Genomic DNA, 6,551 nt, shown 5'->3' with positions numbered 1-6,551 from the left:
GGGCACCCAGGGTGGTTCCTCAGTGCCCACTGCTTGTTATGCTACTGCCTATTATTGGGGAAAATGCAAGTACTAAGGAGTTTTGTTCATTGCCATAATCAAAAGGGGCCAATGCAATCATCTCATTTGGCCTCGGGTATCACAGAGGCCAAGGGACTTGACTGAGTTAATCCCTACTGGAAATGGAGCATGTGTCCTAGAAAAACTATTGTGTCCTGATTTAAAAATTTGCCAGGGCTGGCAACCTTTAGTAGCAAAATTACTTCTTGGGTCAGCTGACAGGATCCCACGAGTATCTTTATTCTCTGTTTACTTTCCATGAGCATGTAGGGGAGATGCTTTTCCTCTCACATGTTTGAAAAATAATGTTTACCAGTGGGAATATTTAGTATTCTTATTTCTCAGGGGTCACATCTGCACAAGATGCCATAATGTGCAGTAGCCTATTCTACTGTGCATTAGTGCAGCATAGGAAAAAACGTGCTAATGCACAGTAGAATTAGCCTAGTCTACTGTGCATTAAGCATAATAAAAAAACTGTTAGCCTTTGCTACTTCACATTAGTGTGGTCTACTGAACCTTTTATGTAGTACCTCATGTTAGAGGTACTAAACTTAATTCACAGTAGCAAAGGCGCATTAATGAATGTGTAGATGTGCCCAGCATAACATAAAAGCCTTTCTGACTGATGCAAGACAGCTGGGGTGGGGCAGTGGAGAAACTGATGTTGGGGTCCTAATTCATGGCTATTTCTGTCATCTCTGGATTTGGGACCAGAGGCCAGATTCTGGTGTCCATAGAGTCAGATTCAGGTGTGTAAAGAAGTGCAGGGCTACATAGTATCAAAAGCAGTCTTCATATTAGATTCTAGCCATGCAGTGCTGGGAGGGCATAAACGACTGCTTTCTCAGCAGTAGGGAATGCTGTGGGATGGAGAGTAGGTGAATTCCCTAGGTTGGCTGATTTAGGTGCTGGGAAGCTGAATCTCCTACATCTCACAAAGGGGATGTTGCAGTTCATTTGCTCCCCATGTTGCACAATGGAAGTCTTGTGCCTCTCTACAACAGGATGCTTCCCCTAGGGTGATGCCACTTTGTAGATGCCCCACCCATGATGCAGGGTTGTACCGGAGAAGCACTAGCTAGATGGTGCCATGTTGCAAGGTGCTGAGGGCTGCTAAGAGGTAGGCCATGGATCCAAAGACATTTGCTAATTTTAGCCAAGTGCTCTCACCCAGGTTCAACAGGAGGAACAACAGAGACCCTTAATATATTAAACTTGCAGGGGGAGCAGGGGTATTGCCTAGGATACATGGCAACACAGCTATACCATGTGGTGGTTTTCTTGGTTTTAAATGCAGGGGCAGGAGTGTAAATGAATCCTTGGGAGGAAGTGGAGAGACAATGCTTCTTAAGCACAAAATTTACTGTTGTGGCAGGAACTCCTGAGCAAGGAACCTGCTTGGTGCTGTTGTCTCTGTTTGGGGAAGCAGACTTTGCAGATACTACTTGTAAGCAAGCAAGACTGCCAAAAAAGACCTGAATCCATCACTGATTTCTCATCCTACGAGAAACAACTCGGTGAGCTTTAATACTCATTGTCACAACCAAATTAAGTAGTGCCCATGTCACAAGCAAGTAAAACCATTCAAAACAGTTTTTTTCTGCACTAGGTTAACTAAGGGTTAACAATAATGATAGTAACCGCTTTTTTGCTGCGCGTGTCAAAAAGAAATTTATTGCTGCGCCACTAACAGAGATAGAACTTAGCCTTCTGTGCTATACATGAATCATTATAATTGGTCAAAGAAAACAAGGAGTAACCCTATGATAACACCCTAGCGAAGACTGCTAGATAATTGGCGATTCTAATTAAATTTATGACGTGGCGAAAACCAATTGGCTATTACACAAATAAAACCCGTCTTCACTTCCGTGAAGAAGGGGAGACCTCTGCACACACTACCTGGAGACTTCTGAACGTATGCGGTAGAGTAACTGACAATTTGATCACTTGCCAGTTCGCCTCCCCGTCTTCGACCTTATCTCAGACTTAAATCAATGACCTGCCGGCCCGACCTTCTGCCCGACCACCAAACTCTTATGCAGACCGACCTATGACCTACGAACCTTAAGCTATAACTAACCAAGTATATCTGACCTCCGTCTTTCACCACCTTGACGGCGTGAGTAAATAATCTTGCTTTGCAACCGATAAGCGTCCGCCTAATTAATTCCACTCCAAGCGTCACAAGTACCCGCCTGACGGACCCTTATCTGCCCGGGTGGGAGTCAGGGAGAGCTGCTGGCCGGCTGCCCTGGGTCCCGACACTCATTAGCCTATTTTAATATACATTAAAGCATCACATAAAAAAACGTGCTTTTGCCTTAATGTGCATTAAGATAGGCTTATGTGCATTATGCATCCCTTAAAGTGTGCACTTAGTTAATGCTCATTAAGCCAGGTTAATGTGCATTTTCCTAGTATCTCGCAATGTAGGGCATTTTTACACGTGCTCCGTGATATGGGGGGGGCACTTAATTAGCGAGCTGTGCTAATTAAAAGTGCCTGATCATCAACATGTATCAGTGTCCCTATGAAAAAATGGCAGTGGGGCACTTTGAACTGAAGCTTGTTCGATGAGCTTTAGTTCAAAGTGCCTCACTACCATTTTTCAGTGCGAGGACACCTGAGACATGGCACTAGAATTTGCCGGAGCATGTTAATTTTCACACTCCAGCAGACTCGGTCAATCTGGATTACTGGATTTCCAGTGCATCGGAGCAAGCTTGCTGCATGTGCATAGGAGCCCAGGGGTACTAGATCTAATGTGTAGATGCACCCTGTGAGACCCTGAATCTGAGCTAGCTGTTTGATTCTTTCACTTTGTGTAATCCTTGACGGCTGTTGTATCTTTTCAGCATATTTAGGGTTAGCTCTGTTTCACCTTTCCTTTATACAGTGACCAGTTTCCAGAGAAGACTGAAGGAAATCGGTCCCCGTGATACTACAGTTCACTTTCACTTCTTTCTTGGATTTATATATTTGGATCACATGGTAGGAAAATTTAAACAATCTTCCTTGAAAATTTCTCTTGAATCGCATTTCCTTTTGTAGGACAAGAACAACCATTGTAGCAATAACTTGCAAGAACTATGCCATTTATTGGTCACAAAATTCAATAAATGTCCTTTCTTCTTTCCCAAGACCACATGCTGAGAGGTGATAAACTAAGTGCAGCCTAGATTTGTGAAGGCTCCTTGAGTTTGATACAAATACCAACGTTATCCCACAGTTTTTTTTGCAGCAATGCAGGGCCCACCTGGGTCTGGGGTGGAGGGCCAGTGTTCAGCAAAGAGGAGCAGAACATCTTAGTAGAGTGTCGGGGGGCTCTTTATGACTCTCCCAGACACAGGGCAAGGACAATTATGTGAACACTGCAGAATCAAATATTGGCAGAGGCACGTTGCTTCAACTTCTCCCAGTGGTGACACTCGTGTTTGCAACTCATGCCTTTCATAATCCCTTGATAAATGATACATAAAGTGATTGGCTTTCAAAGGAGCAAAATTTGAGATGCAGTCCTGGACAACTCGCAGGCCTCCAGAACTGAGAGACAGATTTAATTATCCCAAGCAACACGAATGTCACTATCCTACTTCTGTGGCAGGAAATGGCCAATCTCTTGACCTGGAAGCAGTATACCCTCCAGTCATGAGCCCCCAGGCAGCACTGTACTCTTAACAAAATGCTGCCTGGCACTTGAGGAGTGTTTGAGTGCTCTGGAATCAATTTCTCAAATTCAGGGCACAGGTCCTGTTTTTTGGGTATCTTTGGGGATAAAGACCCACAAGTCGGGCCTGTCCTGGGAGACTTGAGATGTGGATTCCTGTATCATTACAGTGACCAAACAAGGCACATGGGATACTAAATGGTGAAGGTGACACTGCTCACATCCTGATGTGCATTGTAGTAAGGGGAGGGTGAGGCTGATATACTACACAGAGCCTTTTGCAGCCCTTTGCACTGGGATAGGTTTCACAGAGAGGCCACTCAAGCAAGTCAGGATAATAACTCAATCTATGGGCACAGGGACAGGAGGTACAATCAAATACTCTATTCCCTGCTTCCATACCATCAAGTAATTAGCTCCATTGTTTTGGTAAATATGATTGTTCTCCAGCCTGGTCATTCATAATGGGAATCTTCTTCCAGCAGCCCTGTTGGATTAATCCCTTACGGTGTCTTTTTGGTTGGTTTTCTGTGGTGGCTAATTGGATTTAGTGCAGCACACAAGAGGATTGTGTTGGTGAGGCTGTGATATATGGTAATATGGCTATTGATTGCAAGGAGACACAGGTGCCTCTTTCTTGTGAAACTGGAGACGATGCCAGTCTGCCACAACATGGCATAAATCAAGCTTTCTACACTTTAAGCCTTCAGTACAAAGAACATAACTCTTGACTGCTGCTCACAGGAGGAGATGGCAGCAATGGGCTTTGCTGGACAAGTGCAGGCAGTTGTATATTTCTTTGTGAAGGCTTTTACTCATTGGCTGTAGCTTTAGTTTTCAAAGTTGTTCCAGTTGACTGAACATGTCTCAGCCATATCTGCTGTGTCAAGAAGTAACATTGTACATCAACAGCATTTGCAGAAAATGGGAGAAAGACCTTGGAAAAAAAATCAGCTTGCAGTTAACTAAGGATTAAGATTTCTCTGCCTGTCAGAAGTATGTAAAGTGGCTTCTGTAAGGCCCCATTGTGATAGGTAGGAGCTGGAGGCAGGGAGTGGGAGGAATTTGGTGCATGGAAAACCCAGCTGCAAACCATTCCCCATGTATGCACAAAATTGCAATGTAGCACAACATGGGGCCTGGCCTTCCAGCAGTGGGGAATGGGCTACTGTGCATGGCATGCCACCTTTGGGAAGAACAGTGGTTCAGAGAAGGAGTAACTTGTGCACAACTGCAAGCCCCTGTCTGTCTTCTGAACCAGGCTCCGATGGGACCAGCTGGTATGTTTATGGCTGGCCTTTTGCTGCTTGACAAGAAACCAGCTGTGCTGTCTCAGAAGATGGATCTATGCATGGGCCTGTGTGCGGCTGGAGACAAGAAGCTAAGAATTTGTGATTTACTGGGAGAGCTGTGCCAAATACATGCATCCAGGTTCATTACTGCCATGGTGAGAACTGTGCTCTGCAAACTCTGTGCTTTGCAAAAATGCTAGATGTTTCCATGTAATGTTTATGGTTTTCCTTTATTGGGTGTACCTGGGCTGACTTGTGGAAAGAAGGAGCCTTTTAATTCCACTAATTTTACTCTTTAGCAGTTGGGATACTGCCTTTGTCAGGGTGAAGATCCATATATGATAACCCTAGCCATGGTGCTACCCAAGGCCATGTCTGGATTTAGAGTCCTGGGGTGTCAAATAGGGGCTGGTAGGTTGACCAAGGCTAAGGCTGGGGCCACCTCTCTGGAGTGCTTTCTGGAGGTTTCCCCACACCCTGGAGTACATACAGTTTATTTACACAACAGTCAACATATGAATGAGGTTAATAGCAGAACAGGATATCAATAATTACATTGTCAAAGGCAGGTATTAATGCACTAAAACACTCAGTACAAACTGAATCCGAGACACCCTCAGTACAACTCCCTGGCTTAAACCTTGAGACTCCAGTGAATTTCAGCAGGAGCACACAGGGCCAACATACATCAGCTCTCCTTCGCACTTGGCAACACAATAACCAGGGCTGGTGCTGCTGCTTCAGAAAGTCCTGCTCTCTGCTACAGCCTGCATAGGGAAGAGCACTTCTCCTCTGCTCTAGCTGTCTGTGGTCTCTGCAAAGAAACACACACTGTCCCCTTTCCCCGAAAGCACCTTTCTCCAATTCCTATAAATGGCCTCTTGTGCTGATAACTGAAACAACGCTGGGTTTATCACCGACCCGGCCCCAGGCTGGTTCTGTTAACTCTCCCCAGAGCCTTCCCAAATCAATACCCAGCCCTTCTAGGCAAGTCTACTTTACCACCCTTTTTCTTCCACACAGGTCACTCTGCCCTGCAGGGTGCTTCCTCCCCGAGCTCTGTGGTCCGGGGCTCCTTCCCTTCTCTGAGCCAGACTGAGTCCCCTCCCCTGTCTTACCTCAGGAGACAATCAAAAACATGCATGTGCTCTTGCATGCAACAACTTTCTGCAAACTTTCCCTCTTTGCCTTTGCAGGGATCCTGAGCCCTGCTGCAAATCCAGCAGCAGCTGTTACACATATATTACTTACAGTAGATTTAACAGGGATTTGAACTTTATTGAGAGAATTTTTCAGCTAATCCATGGTTTACATTCCAGCAGTATCTTTATTCTTTCCCATGTAGAAAGGGATTTGAGGAAGCTGAGTACATGCCAGTGCCAGGATCCCTGGAGCTAGGTGTATATTTCACTTACCACGAAACTGCTCAGGTGGGGTGTAGGGAGACCCTCTCTTCCAGTGCTACAATTGATACATGGGTACCCAAGGCCTTTGTCCTAGTTGTCCCTCACAGCTTTTAGTTCCCA

General features: G+C 45.2%; 1 long non-coding RNA gene across 1 annotated transcript in view; it reads left to right on the top strand.

Annotated features, from left to right (window-relative positions):
• The first annotated feature begins 1,611 nt into the window (after positions 1-1,611).
• The window catches only part of LOC109281298 (uncharacterized), a 51,452-nt gene continuing 46,512 nt past the window's right edge, over positions 1,612-6,551 (top strand). Inside the window, exons 1-3 of the long non-coding RNA XR_009461678.1 lie at positions 1,612-2,185; positions 2,963-3,057; positions 4,995-5,180. This is a non-coding gene — a long non-coding RNA (uncharacterized LOC109281298). The remainder of the gene's footprint in view (positions 2,186-2,962; positions 3,058-4,994; positions 5,181-6,551) is intronic.

This window comes from Alligator mississippiensis, chromosome 1 (assembly GCF_030867095.1).
Source record: "Alligator mississippiensis isolate rAllMis1 chromosome 1, rAllMis1, whole genome shotgun sequence".
Classification (NCBI taxonomy): Eukaryota; Metazoa; Chordata; order Crocodylia; family Alligatoridae; genus Alligator; species Alligator mississippiensis.
The sequence above is the reverse complement of the archived record's forward strand: the minus strand, read 5'-3'. Positions and strand labels throughout refer to the sequence as shown.